The sequence below is a fragment of the Physeter macrocephalus genome, chromosome 17 (assembly GCF_002837175.3).
Source record: "Physeter macrocephalus isolate SW-GA chromosome 17, ASM283717v5, whole genome shotgun sequence".
Lineage (NCBI taxonomy): Eukaryota > Metazoa > Chordata > Mammalia > Artiodactyla > Physeteridae > Physeter > Physeter macrocephalus.
The window spans coordinates 37123379-37137926 of record NC_041230.1 but is presented as its reverse complement, the minus strand read 5'-3'; the positions used below and the strand labels follow the sequence as shown (position 1 = coordinate 37137926).

At 43.1% G+C, this 14548-nt stretch overlaps 1 protein-coding gene across 1 annotated transcript in view; it reads right to left on the bottom strand.

Moving 5' to 3' along the window:
- The window catches only part of LOC102976114 (core-binding factor subunit beta), a 245217-nt gene that overhangs the window by 135536 nt on the left and 95133 nt on the right, over positions 1-14548 (bottom strand). The window lies entirely within an intron of this gene.

Sequence of the window (14548 nt, the reverse complement as noted above, 5' to 3'; positions counted from 1 at the left end):
GGGCCCACTTACTTTCAGGGTGGAGCCAATGAGACCAGGAAGTCATTGATCAGATGGTGGCTAGTCTGACCAGTTGCATGTTAACAGATTCACTTGTTCTTGGGAAGCAGATTAAGTAGCAGAAAGTCCAGGAAAGAGAAAGACTGAAAGGAGGAATGAGAGAAGTGTTGGTAGGGAAGCTGAATGTTGCAGGAAGTGGAGGAGGAGGAGGTGAGCAGTGTTAGTAAATACTGTGTGTTCAGTAGAAGTCAAATAATCATTTTTAAGACTTAAAATCAGAAGCATTTCCAAACTAAACACTAAGCAAAATGGGAATTGGACTTGTTCTGAATGCATCTTCAACTTAATGAAAGATGTTTTAAGTGTGGGGATGCCTGAGTCATGTGGAGCCGGTATGGGTGTGGGGAAGATGGCAGCTGCCCAGGACTCACGTGCTTAGCCCAGGCCATGTCCTCGTGGGAGGTGTTGGGCTCCACGCCTGTGCATCGTGGGGCAGTCACTGTGGGGTATGTTTAAAGTCAGCAGTTACAAAATTAGTTTACTTTGAATTGTGTTTTCTAAATAGCTTCTGCTTTGTTTTTAAAAAAATTTTTTTTTTAACTACCACAGGCTGGCCTACTAGTAGAGAATGGTTGACCAACCTCTCGTTTTACCATAATGCAGTGTGCTACAGAAAGTTTGAAGGAGGTTTTTAATGTAAATACACTCCAATTAATTGGCTTACACCAGTCCCTGCCTTATGGTCATTGGAAACCTTGGTGGAGTTCCACTGATGCAAAAGGGTTTTGTCCTAGCTCCCTGGTCTGATCAGTGCTATTAGATGGACAAATAAGTGTGAATGTTTTATATTGAAAATGGAAATTTCTCTTGTTTTATGTTTTTCATAAACTAGCATTTTTTTCTTATGGCAATAAGTGTTTCAGGTGTCTCCATTTAGGGCAAATTCGTGCACATTGTCATGTCACACCATCATCCTGGAAGTGACTTCTCTGGATTTAAAATGGCACTTTTAATTTTATACATGACACAGAACATTGAAATGCAAACACTACCATTAATTTAATGTATAAAACATTTGTTGTCAAATCAAGGGAAAAACTACAGTTCACTTATGTGGAATTTACTTTTTTTATATGAATGTTTGTTGTACTGTGTCTAAGCATAACTTCCCTAATGTCATTACTGTTACATACCAGATTTGACTGACCACTAACCATACTGGGCATAACTTAATATCGTATGTTATATAACAAGACTCTAAGACTGTCTTGAGTTGCTTTTCTGTAAAGGTCTGAACACTGTTAAGGAGAAAGCTGAGTATTTACTTGCCTTTCTGACAAACATAAAAATGTGTTTCTTGTGCCAGTCTTATTGTTGAAAATACACTTTTTCCCCCCCTTTTTAATTCAGTTTTTTTTTTTTTTTAATGTATTAATGGCTTCCAGTTACCAGATTTTCCAGGTAATGACAGTAAACTGACTTGGAATGATGGTTGTGGTATAATGACCAATAGATGCCAAACAGCTTGTGGCCACACGAATGATGGGGTCACTTAATCCCTCCATAGCAGCTGGCAGGGGCGGGGGCACAAAATGAGTGACCTCAGAAATAAAGAATTCTTCGAACGGCACATGCCTAAGAGGGATACAGTGTGATTTTAAATTTTAATGCAAAACTTTACTCTTTGTTTATTTTTTATCATTTAAACTGATAAGCACTTTTTGTGTCAATATAAAATACTAAAACCGAAGAAATGCTAAGACACCTGTCTTGTGAAGGAAGGTTTCTTGGAGATCACTTTAGATTCTCATAACAAGTGGATACTCCTAGGATCAGAAGAAACTGATGTATAGTGTCATGTGCTCAGTGGTTGCCAAAGTCTACCAACTTTGGGGAGCTGCAGGGTTCTTTTTAGGGGGGTGGGAGGAGGGAGCATATTTTTTGTTATTTTGGGATTTTCGTGCATTGGAACCAAAGGCCAAACAATAAACAGCCTTTACTTTTTAAAGTAAAATTCATTTCATTTGCAGAATACACTTGTATGGTAGACTGTTAAAGATAATTTTATGACTATTTATGTACATTGTAGTGGTTACATCTACTGTTTGTCTTTAAAATGGAAAAATCAAAGAAATAAGCCCAACCTTGAAGATATGGCCACGATAAAGGCCATGAATTGGTCTTTCCTAAAAATGCAACGGGTATGCTGCTAGAATTATTTAATTTTGTTTGCACTTTTTTTTTTTTTGGATTGGCATTTTTAAACCAGTATTTAAACTGAAGATGTGTTTTATTAGTTTAACAAAGTTGAAAGTGACTGCTCTGTACATCATGACCTTAACAATGTTGATGCTGTAAGTGAAAGTTCACTGTTGTCTCTATACTAGGTTTATTGGTGTTTTTAACTTAAAATTAGGACTGCAGATTATTCCCCCACCAGCCTTAGTCCAGGGGTGTGGCTCTATCCAGATGCAGTATGCAGTCATGTGGAACCTTGCTTTCTAGTGCTGGAAAAGAAGATGTCTCTAATTACTGGCTTCAATAAACACGAATCCAGACTGCTTACAATTTTTGGTGACTTTCTTTATGATAAATCATCCCACTGGAGATACACTGAATTGTCTGCTAGGCATATAAGGTATCTAGCATGTAGCTAAAAATGTATACCTCTCTCATTTGAAATTATCAGAAATTCTGTTAAAGAATATTTTAAAACCATATTTTGATATATGTGGAGTTCCAGGCTGTACGTAAAGTGCAAGGGGTGTGAGTTGTCCAACATATTTTCTTGTCTATTAGATAAGTTTTTGACTATCTGAATTGGGCTAAGAAATTTTCACTTAACTAATTTAGAAGCCTTAAGGATTCATAGAGGAATTTCAGAGCATCTGTACCATAATGCTTCTCACCTGCTGAAATGGGCAACAGTAAAGTATGTTTAAGAAAATCGGACACTTTATATTAGAGATGAATTGTGTTTCTGATTATTACACTTTAAGCATGTTGAATTTTCTGTTCTTTAAAGCTGATGTATTACACAGATTTTCTCCTCAACTTTTTATTTTGAAAAATTGTAAACCTACAGAAAAGTTGGAAGAGGAATATATTGAATACCCATGTTCTTTTACATAGATTCACCAGTTATTAACTTTTTGCCATATTTGCTTTCTCTGTCCCTCTCTTCCTCCCTCCCTCCTTCCCTATATCTGTCTCAATACACACATATACTTTTTTCCCCCTGAGTCATTTAAAATAAGTTCTATACACCAGGGCATTTCACTCCTAAATATGTTAGCTGAGTCCAGGCCAGTTGTCTTACAGAATATCCCATGATCTGGATTTGTCTTATTGTTTCCTCATGATTTCATTTAGGTTAAACATTTTTTGTAAGAATACTATAAGTGAGATTGTGTATGTTCCAGTATTGCACATCAGGTTGTCCCTGTATTGGTGATGCTGGGTTCGATGCCTTGTTTAAGGTAGTGTCCCCCATATCTATCAAAGTGGGGTGATACCATTGAAGATGTTGGATTTCAGCCACCTTTTACACATCATTTATAACATCCACTGATGATCTTACCTAAATCAGTTACCACATTAGGAGTTCTTAAATGGTAATCTTCTTATCCCATCATTCCCCTACATGTATTAGCTGGCATTCATCTATAAAGAAGAGTTTTCTTTCCTCTACCCTTTTTGGGTAGTTGTTTTCACTATGAATTTACAGTTTTGTTTTTTTAATTCAAAGTGTTACAATCTAATAACTCATTCTTTTTGATGCTCACAATGCTCCAGATTTGATGAGTGGGAACCTCTTCAACCAGTTGTGTCCTTTTTTTCCCTTTTTTAAAAAAAAATTTTTTTTAAGGGAATTCCTTTATTTTTATTATTTATTTATTTATTTATTTATTTTTGGCTGTGTTGGGTCTTCGTTTCTGTGCAAGGGCTTTCTCTAGTTGCGGCAAGCGGGGGCCACTCTTCATCGCGGTGCACGGGCCTCTCACTATCGCAGCCTCTCGTTGCGGAGCACAGGCTCCAGACGCGCAGGCTCAGTAGTTGTGGCTCACGGGCCTAGTTGCTCCGCGGCATGTGGGATCCTCCCAGACCAGGGCTCGAACCCGTGTCCCCTGCATTGGCAGGCAGATTCTCAACCACTGCGCCACCAGGGAAGCCCCTTTTTTTCCCTTTTATTGAGATGCAATTCACAATATAAAATTCATCATTTTAAAATGTTCATTTCAGGAGTTTTTAGTATGTATATTCACTCTGTTGTGCACCCATTGGCCACCATCAAATTCCAGAACATTTCCATCACCCCAAAAAGAAACTCCATACCTGTTAGTCCCATTTCTTCCCTCCCGCCATTCCTAGCAACCACAAATCTTTCTATCTATGGATTTGCCTATTCTGGATATTTTACATAAGTGGAATCATACAATATGTGGCCTTTTTGTATCTGGCTTCTTTCATTTAGCATGTTTTCTAGGTTCATCCATGTTGTAGCATTGTGTCAGTACTTCATTCCTTTTTGTAGCTGAATAATGTCCCACTGCATGGAAAACCATATTTAGTTTATCCATTCATCTGTTGATGTATATTTGAGTTATTTCCAATTGTTATTATGAATGAGGCTGCTGTGAACTTTCATATATAAGTTTTTGTGTAAACATATGTTCTTTTGGCAGATACCTAGAAGTGGAAGTGCTGGGTCATATGATAATTCTATTTTAGCAGAGAATCACCAAACTTTTCCATAGCAACTGAACCATTTTATGTTCCTGCTAGCAATGTATAATGTTCTTTCTCCATATCTTGGCCAACACTTGTTTTCTGGGAGTTTTTTGTTTGTTTAACTATAGTTATCCTAGAGAGTGAAATGGTATCTTAGCGACTAATGATGTTGAGCATCTTTTCATGTTGTTATTGGCCATTTACATAGCTTCTTAGGAGAGGTGTCTATTCATATCCTTTGCCCACTTTAAAATTATTTGTCTTACTGCATAATTGTAAGAGTTCTTTATATTTTCTGGATACTAGACTCTTACAGATAGAACTGTGTCCTTTTGCCTCGCCCCCATTGTTCTTTGAACATTTCCCTACTTCCTGGCACAAAAAGATGTTCCAGGCCCACCTTGCATTTCCCCTGCCTCTGACCTGGCATCAGCCATTTTCCCAGCGAGTCCTGGTTTCTTTTAGTGGGGATTGGTATTTAGAAACCAAGATCTGGACTGTAGGCATGCTTAATGTTACTGGGTGCTGTTGCATCTAGGCCCTTTCAGTGGACATGCAATATGTACTTTTTCACTGAACATTGCCTAAAAGTTATTTTATATATCAATTCAGTTTATTATTCTTGTTTATGGCTGCGTAGTACTTGATTATGTGGATGTACCATAGTTTATTCAACCAGTCTCTTATAGATAGACATTTAAGACATTTCCAGTCTTTTGTTTTTACATAATGCTGCAATGAATAACCTTGTGCATGTGTTGTTTTTATTTGCGGAGATGCATCTTCAGGGTAAATTCCTAGCCATGGGTCTTCCTTGTCAAAAGGTAAATGTAGTTTGTTTTGTTTTTTAATTTCGTGTGACTTCCTTTATTGCAATACTCCTTTTTTTTTTTTTTTTTTTTTTTTTTTTTGGCTGCATTGGGTCTCTATTGCTGCACATGGACTTTCTCTAGTTGTGGGGAGCCAGGGCTACTCTTCGTTGTGGTGCGCGAGCTTCTCATTTTGGTGGCTTCTCTTGTTGCGGAGCAGGGGCTCTAGGTGCGGGGGCTTCAGCAGTTGTGGCACGCGGGCTCAGCAGCTGTGGCTCACGGGCCCAGCCGCTCCGCGGCATATGGGATCCTTCCGGCCCAGGGCTCAAACCTGTGTCCCCTGCATTGGCAGGCAGGCTCCCAACCACTGTGCCACCAGGGAAGTCCAGTACTCCCTTTTTTGTTGTTGTTGTTTGTTTGTTTGTTTTGCTGCATTGGGTCTTTATTGCTGCACACGGGCTTCTCTAGTTGTGGCGAGCAGGGGCTACTCTTTGTTGTGGTGCGTGTTGTCTTACTGCGGTGGCTTCTCGTTGCAGTGCATGGGCTCTAGGCACACAAGCTTCAGTAGTTGCAGCACGTGGGCTTCAGTAGTTGTGGCACACGGGCTCAGTAGTTGTGGCTCGCAGGCTGTAGAGCGCAGGCTCAGTAGTTGTGGTGCATGGGCTTAGTTGCTCCGTGGCATGTGAGATCTTCCCAGACCAGGGATTGAACCCGTGTCCCCTGCGTTGGCAGGTGGATTCTTAACCACTACACCACCAGGGAAGTCCTCTCTTTTTTTTTTTTTAATTGGAGTATAATTGATTTACAATGTTGTGTTACTTTCTGCTGTACAGCAAAGTGAATCAGTTATACATATACATATATCCACTCTTTTTTAGATTATTTTCTCATATAGGCCATTACAAAATATTGAGTAGAGTCCCTGTGCTATACAGTAGATCCTTATCTATTTTATATATAGTAATGTGTATATGTCGATCCCAATCTCCCAATTTATCCCTCCCCACCCCTCTTACACCCTGGTAACCATAAGTTTGTTTTCTGTGTCTGAGTCTGTTTGTAAATAAGTTCATTTGTATCATTTTTTAAGATCCCATATGTAAGCAATATCATGTATTTGTCTTTGGCTTACTTCACTTAGTATCATAATCTCTATGTCCATCCATGTTGCTGCAGATGGCATTATTCTTTTTTATGACTGACTAGTATTCTATTGTATATATATACCACATCTTCTTTATCCATTTATCTGCCAATGGACATTTAGGTTGCTTCCACGTCTTGGCTATTGTAAATAGTGCTGCATGAATCTTTTCAAGTTATGCTTTTCTCCGGGTATATGCCCAGGAGTGGAATTGCTGGGTCATATGATAGTTCTATTTTTAGGAAACATCTATTTGTTAGATGTTTTCAAAATCCCTTCCATAAAGATCATATCATTCTGTACACCTATCAGCAGTTGTGGAAATTATTAACTTGTTATATTTTGCCTTAAAATTGAGTTTAGAAGTTTTGTGAATAAATACTTACTTTAGGGATTACTTAATTTGATGATACTAGCAGTAACATTGTCATGGCAAATATTTATATTAGAGATTGCTGTCTCCTCTATTAGCAAGGAGGAGTCAGTGACTCCTCTAGATGTTGTAGGTAAATTGATTTCATCTTTATAAAGACCCTGTGAGGCAAACTAAAGATGGATAGGCGAGGCAGCTACCAGGGTCAGAGCCAGAATTTGAACCCAGTCAGCGGTGCTGTGCTCATATTCATTGTACTCATTTTTAAAGCAAATGGGGGGAAATAAAAGTAATTGGAAGTGTTTTCATCTGTGGTCTTAAGCACACATGGTGCTCCTGTTCAACCTTTTCCCCTTTCTGTCGGGGATGAAGGAGCCATTCTTGTTAGGTGGGAGAAAAATGGCAGAGAACGTACCCAAAGGGAAGGTGTACAATCACCTAGGCAAAGGGGGACGGGATTGCAGTCAGTTACTTTGTTGAGAAAGGCAGGTTGGGATGCCTGCCTCTCTCTTTCTTGGAAGGATCTCTGTCTCTTAAGGCATGAATGGCTTTGGGGGTCATCTGTGGTAAGGGCTCTTGGCAGGACCTGAGATGTAGACCTTCATCAGTACAAATACTCCTGAATGTACAAGTAAGGGGGAGGGCATGGGCTCCAGTGGGTTCCAATCCTGTTGCTTTCTCTGACCTACGGAAGTCTCATTACTTTTGAATCAGGCAAGTACAGTTTAGACAGATGAGAAAATTGATCAAGAAGTAGAACAAGAAAACAGTCAAAATTGGGGAACTTCACTTCTCTTAGGCCTCCTTTCTTTGTAAAGTGGGGATACAATTTCTTTCCTGTCATTGTGAACGTTAGAGGAGGTAGGTGCTCGTGTGCCGGCATATGGTAGGTCTTCAGTGTGATGGTTGACTCTGAAAATACCTCTAGGAAACTCTTCAGTTAATGTTGTTCCAGCAACCCCATTTGTTTTTGTTTGTTTGTTTGTTTTAAATAAATTTATTTATTTATTATTTATTTTTGGCTGCGTTGGGTCTTTGTTGCACGCGGGCTTTCTCTGGTTGCGGCGAGCGGGGGCTACTCTTCGTTGCGGTGCACGGGCTTCTCACAGCAGTGGCCTCTGTTGCTGCGGAGCACAGCCTCCAGGCGTGTGGGCCTCAGTAGTTGCGGCTCACGGGCTCCAGAGCGCTGGCTCAGCAGTTGTGGCACATGGGCTCAATTGCTCCGTGGCATGTGGGATCTTGCCAGACCAGGGTTCGAACCCATGTCCCCTGCATTGGCAGGCGGACTCTTAACCACTGCAGCACCAGGGAAGTCCCAGCAACCCCATTTGTACCCCTGTAGAATCTACCCTTTCCATTTGTGGCATTTCACAGTTAGTGATCTAAATATCATCTCTAAAGAAAATAGAGGTTGGAGGGATGGATATCCATCCTGTAACCATTCATCTGGCGCAGTTCCCATGGGATCCCACGCCTGAGCCCTGGATTCTGGAGGCAAGGACAGTGCTTGTTACTTAGTACTGTATTCCTTACCCTGTAAAGGCCTGCAGATAGCCACGAGGATGCAGAATGCTGTCTGGATGCTCCTTCTGACTTGGTTGATGAGGCGCAGATGGTGAGTTCTGACTAGGAGGAGACGGAGATGAGAGGCCTGTGGCAGTGTTGTTGGGAGCAGGAGGAAGAAGCCAGAACTCCTTGGGTGGACATTGCCCCCCACTGGTGCAGAGAGCCAGGCCACAGTTGAGACAGCCCAGAAGTCTCTCCCTGGGCTCTGAGGGACTCAGCAGCTTGAAGGGAGAGGAGACACTGTGTGCTGAGATAGCAGGGGTTTGAGAGGCTAGGAATGGGGTGTGGGGTGGTCACTAGACCACTGGGTGCCAGGGTTCTGTGTGGGAGGGTTGAGAGGTCATGACGTCTTTTCCCCAGCCTCGGGCAGCATTTCAGACAAGAGGAGCCTAGCCTGTCACGTGTTTCTGATCTTGTTAAGAAATTCCTATGTGGGTAAAGTAAAAATTTTTTCCAGTAATGTGAACATTTAACTTTGTATTCCATCTTGATTGTTTTCATCAAGCAACTCAAGATAGATCTCAAGAGTGATGAGTTATTCAATTGTATGATGTTTTCCTAGGACATATAATTGAACTTTTTTGTGCAGAACTGAGTTAACATTCCTAAATGATCATCAGCCTCCACTGTCTTCCTTACCCTGCCTCCCCACAAACCCACCTCACCCAATCAGCTTCTTCATGGAACTATTTTAAAGTTCCAGACAAACAAGATATGAACTTCAGATTATAAGATCTTAAATTTCATTTGGGGAAAAATTTAATGATTTTAACTATGTCCCATTTTAAGGCAGTTATTTATTTTAAAGAGTGGGGTGCTTTGTACATCTGTCAGCAGCCCGTGGCATGATACATCTGTCCTTGATATTTAAAATATTTGGCGCCATTTTACTGTGAATCCATTTTGACCTACTCAATCATCTAACAAATGCTAGACTGGAATTAGACTTTGGAGTACACGGGAAACTAAACACTGTAATTGTTTAAACTACATATACAGATGATATGTGCATGTTGAGAAGGTATGTCAGAGGTTCCAATTAATGTTAGGTGGCTTTGTACCCTGAAGACCCATCTGAGAGGATCTGTTCTCTCTTACAGCAGAGCTACAGGAGGTGAGCAAACTGCAAGGCTTTGCTTTGTTAGTAAAGCAGCTGCTCCAGCACACCCCCTGGTTCTGGGCAGGCTCTGCCCCTCTACAGCAGCCTTGCTCCTGACGTTCCTCTTCGCATTTGTCGAAGCCTAAATCTAGGTTTCCCAAAGTGTGTTCTGGGCATATCATATAGGTGGTTAAGAAGGATTGGAAGACTCGAGTTTTAACTAAATGAAACAGGTTTTTGTTTTGATTTGTTTTATGGGTGACTGGGTAGGTAGGTGTGAGTCTTCAGAAAGGCTCAAGTGTGGGCTTTCCCAGCCGACTGTGATGTGGACATCCTCTAGGTTCCACAGAACGCCCTTTGAGAACATCCACACACACGGTTTCTAAGGCTTGGTCAAGGTCCATGTTTTCATGACTCTTGGAACTTGGACTCTGGTGACCTTTGCGTATAGCCTCTCAGTATCCTCTCCCCTGTCCCCACCTTCTGTTCCCTCTCGCTACCCCAGGGGAAATCAGCTTCTGTAAATTGGTGGGTTTGCTTTAACTAGGACAACCTCTAGGAGGTTTTGCCCCTGGGAGCAGGTTTCTCCGGTGACTCCCATGGGTGGCTTGGTCCTAGACACAAAGGAGGCCAGCAAACACCGCCCTGCTGCTGGCTCTGGGTCCTTAAGGGAGGCATCACCAAACACAGCTTCAAACCAGCCAGTCTGCCCACACTTGGAACCAGAGAGTTTCTGGCGTTAAGCTGAACTAGAACTGCTCTAACATAAAAGGGAAAACCATCGCCCACAGTTCCAGCCCGGATGCCTGGGCTGTCTCAGCTGAGAACCTCGAGTCTAGTGGACTTGGGTGACAAATAAGTAACTTAACCTCTGAATCCTAGCATCTTCACCTGGAAAGTGGTGAGGACAATCTCACCTACCTCACAGGGAGGCTGGATGCATTGAGATGGGTGCACGGCACAGTGCCTGGTGTGCAGACAGTCCTGAAACTGAACCAACCCGGAACTAACTGTGTGAGAGACAGACCTTAGTGTTTGAAAGGATCTTAGCAATCGCCACTTTCAAGATGGGGAAATAAGGCCAGGGAGGGAAATTACGTATGAAGGTCACACAGAAAGGAACAGAGTTGGGACTGAGAATCCAAGTGTCATTGCTGCTCCTTCCCTGCCTTCTGCTACCTAATCTGCATACCCTTCCCCGGGGAAGTGCTAAACACCAGGTCTTAAATCTGAAGAAATAAATTGCTAGTTTAGACTGTGAGCAAGAGCTATTTTAGGGCAGACAAGCTTTCAGCACACCATAAACTCCATCACCTGGGCAACTGCCTCATTTCTTGGACAAGGCAGCTCTCCACGATCTGCATGCGTGGGCATCCGAATACGTGGTTGAGGTATGTGGCCTCTTGGGGCCTCCTCCCTGCCTCTCCTCAGTAACCACTGTCCTCTTCCAAGGAACTGTGGGCAGGAGTGGGTGACGTTCAAGATGCTGGTGATAGGTGAACCAGGTGGGTCCTCCCCTGCAGGGCTTGTAGTCTTCCGGGAGCAACAGATAAGCCGACCGCTGTCCCTAACACCACAGTCAGCTTCTGTGCCCAAATTAAAAAACGAGCTCTTCGTGCTGCTCTTCCTCTTCCCCACTGATTTGGCCCTAAACCCTTTAGGTGGGCAGAACATGATAGGGTGGGGTGGGCTGGGGAGCTGTGGTGACCCAGAGCTGGTTTGTGGAAACTGAGCTGGGTGAAGAGAATCCCAGCTATGGGTAGGGATGAGGGAATGGCCTGGCATGGAGTGTTAACCCAAGCAGGGTGAAGAGGGCAGCTTCCTGCGCAGGGCAGGGGTTGGTGGGGGGGACACAGGGTGTCAGAGCCCAAGTCGGGTGAAGAGAGCAAACCCATAGAGGGCTGACCTGACTCAGGCTATTAGCCTGGGTGGGCTGAGGAAGGCATCCAGAGGGGGTGTCAGAACCTAAGTTGGGTGAAGAGAGCCTCCACAAGAGAGGGGTGGCCCAGTTTGGGGTCATGTGGTAGGAGGGCATCTGTGCAGGGATGGGGTGATGGTGGAGATGGAAAAGGGATTAATACAGAGGCATTGATCAAGCAAATTACCGTATGAAAGACAATAGCCAGGTTTCTCACTGCCCTAGAAGGGAGTTAAGACAAAGAATGGAAAGAGAGAAAACTAGAATGTTGAATTGGAGTTGGAGGTATCAGTGTGAACTCATGATTTTCAGTACACACACAGAAAAAATATGTAGATGTAAATATGTGCATGTATAAATGTGTGTTTATATAGACATATTCCCTAGCTGTTTGCACTGAGAGCTCAGGCCTAGGAGAAGCAACGGCCCATTGAACACACCTCATGCCTAGACTCAGTTTCTACGTACCATTCTCCAATAAAATAAATCAGGGCTCCTTGGAGAAATGGCTGATTCCAGGCCTGGGGCCAGGGACAGTATAAGTAAGCTTGGAATGTCTGTGTTAGAAAGTAAGAAAGGGCTCAGAGAACAATGGAGACATGTCAAAAAAACACAGCAGCCCGGTGGCCAGATTTGAGGAACAATTTGAGCATTAAAAAAAAAAAAAAAAGATTGTAATGGATTACAACCCATTAAAATAAGTCATGAGTCTATATTGATATAAAGAAATAAATTGAAAGTTTAATGAGAAACAGCATTCCCTGCCTTATCAAAATTTCAGTTGATGTGATTTCTTTGATGGGTTATAATCCATTACAATCAATACTTATTTGATTGCTCACTTTGTCCCAGGTTTGTTCATTACAAGGGGGAAAAAAGAGTAATGGAGAAGCCTGGGAGACACAAGCCTAATCCCCAAAAGTGAATGCCATTAGCAATAGGACAAACAGAAATCTTGTGCCTCCTGATAGGCTGTACTGAGAAGAGTACAACATCACATGTAGGGTATTTCTGCCAAAAGTGTATAATCGGAATCTAATGGTGAGGAAACATAAGACAAGCCAAATTGAGGGACGTTTTGCAAGATAATTGGCTGTAATCTTCCGAAGTGTGAAGGTTGTGAAAGTCAAGGCGAGTGTGAGGACCTCTTCCAGTCTGAAGGAGACTAAAGAAGCATGATAACTAAAGGTAACATGTGATTCTCAATGGGATCATTTTCTTACAAAGACACAGGGACATTTGGCAAAACTTGAATGGGATCCAATGGTTAGATGGTAGTAATGCAACGTGAATAACTTCTGGGTTTTTTGTTTGTTTGGTTTTGCGGTACGCGGGCCTCTCACTGTTGTGGCCTCTCCCGTTGCGGAGCACAGGCTCCGGACGCACAGGCTCAGTGGCCATGGCTCACGGCCCAGCCGCTCCGCGGCATGTGGGATCTTCCCGGACCGGGCCACGAACCCGTGTCCCCTGCATCGGCAGGCAGACTCTCAACCACTGTGCCACCAAGGAAGCCCAACTTCTGGGTTTTGATGGTCATATTCTGGGAAAGGAGAACATCCTCCTTTACGAGGATAGGACAGAAGCATAAATACTAAAGTATTTGGGGTGATGCAGTATTTGGTTGGCAACTTACTCTCAAATAGTTTAGAGGAAAAAAGTTCTTTGTTCTGCACTTACAACTATTTTTTTGAGACTGTTTCCAAATAAATACATTTAATTAAAACAAACCAACCACCTTCGAGTCTACCCATGCATATGGACTGAAGAGCCAGGTGGTGTGACATTCAGGCCACTCACAGTAACTCCTAAAACCCTTCCACTGTCATGACTTGTTTTTCTCAGCTTGTATTTCATTCTCCCTCCCCTAGTCTCCTGGCTTCCCAGACTTGACCCTTGGTGTGTCCTACCATCATGCTTTCCTGCCCACTCTGATCACTTACCTAAGTCCTGTCTGTTTTTTGAGGCTTAGCTCAGGTGCCCATTGATCCAGGGGGCCTCCATGCCCCCTCCAAGAACCAGGTTGCTGAACTCCTGGGGCTTTTCTGGCTGTCCCAGGCTTTCCCTGAATAGGTCTGGGGACCCCCTAGGCATCCACAGATATACTCTTGGGGGCTCTGAGACTTTTCTTCTTTTAAAGGGCTCTGTAGGACTTCCCTGGTGGTGCAGTGGTTAAGAATCCATCTGCCAATGCAGGGGACATGGGTTCGAGCCCTGGTCTGGGAAGATCCCACATGCCGCAGAGCAACTAAGCCCGTGCGCGACAACTACTGAGCCTGTGCTCTAGAGCCTGTGAGCCACAACTACTGAAGCCTGCATGCTACAACTACTGAAGCCCACGTGCCACAACTACTGAAGCCCGCACACCTAGAGCCCATGCTGTGCAACAAGAGAAGCCACCGCAATGAGAAGCCCACGCACCGCAACAAAGAGTAGCCCCCGCTCGCCGCAACTAGGGAAAGCCCGCACACAGCAACGAAGACCCAACACAGCCAAAAATAAATAAATAAATAAATTTTAAAATAAAAATAAAGGGCTCTGTACATTTTTCAAGACAACAATCTCTACTACCCATTTGATACAGTGGAGATAAGACTTTGAATTATTCATCTGCACTTTACTTCCACCCAAACCCAATCATGTCAGCACTCTGCTTAAAGAGCATAGTGCAGCCCTGATGGCTCCCCTGACTACAGGGGCCTTCAGAATCTGTCCCTGCCCCTGCCTTCACATGCCTTCTAACCCCTTTCTGCCTGAGCAAAAACCCAGACTGCTCACCTCTTTCTGAACCTCTCAAGCCTTTCTATCAGGGCCTTTGCTTAGGCTGGGTCCTTTTTCCAGAATGCTTTGCCCGGCCTTGCTTGTTGAGAGTAATGGCAACAATAATGAGTAAACATTTGCTGAGTGTCTG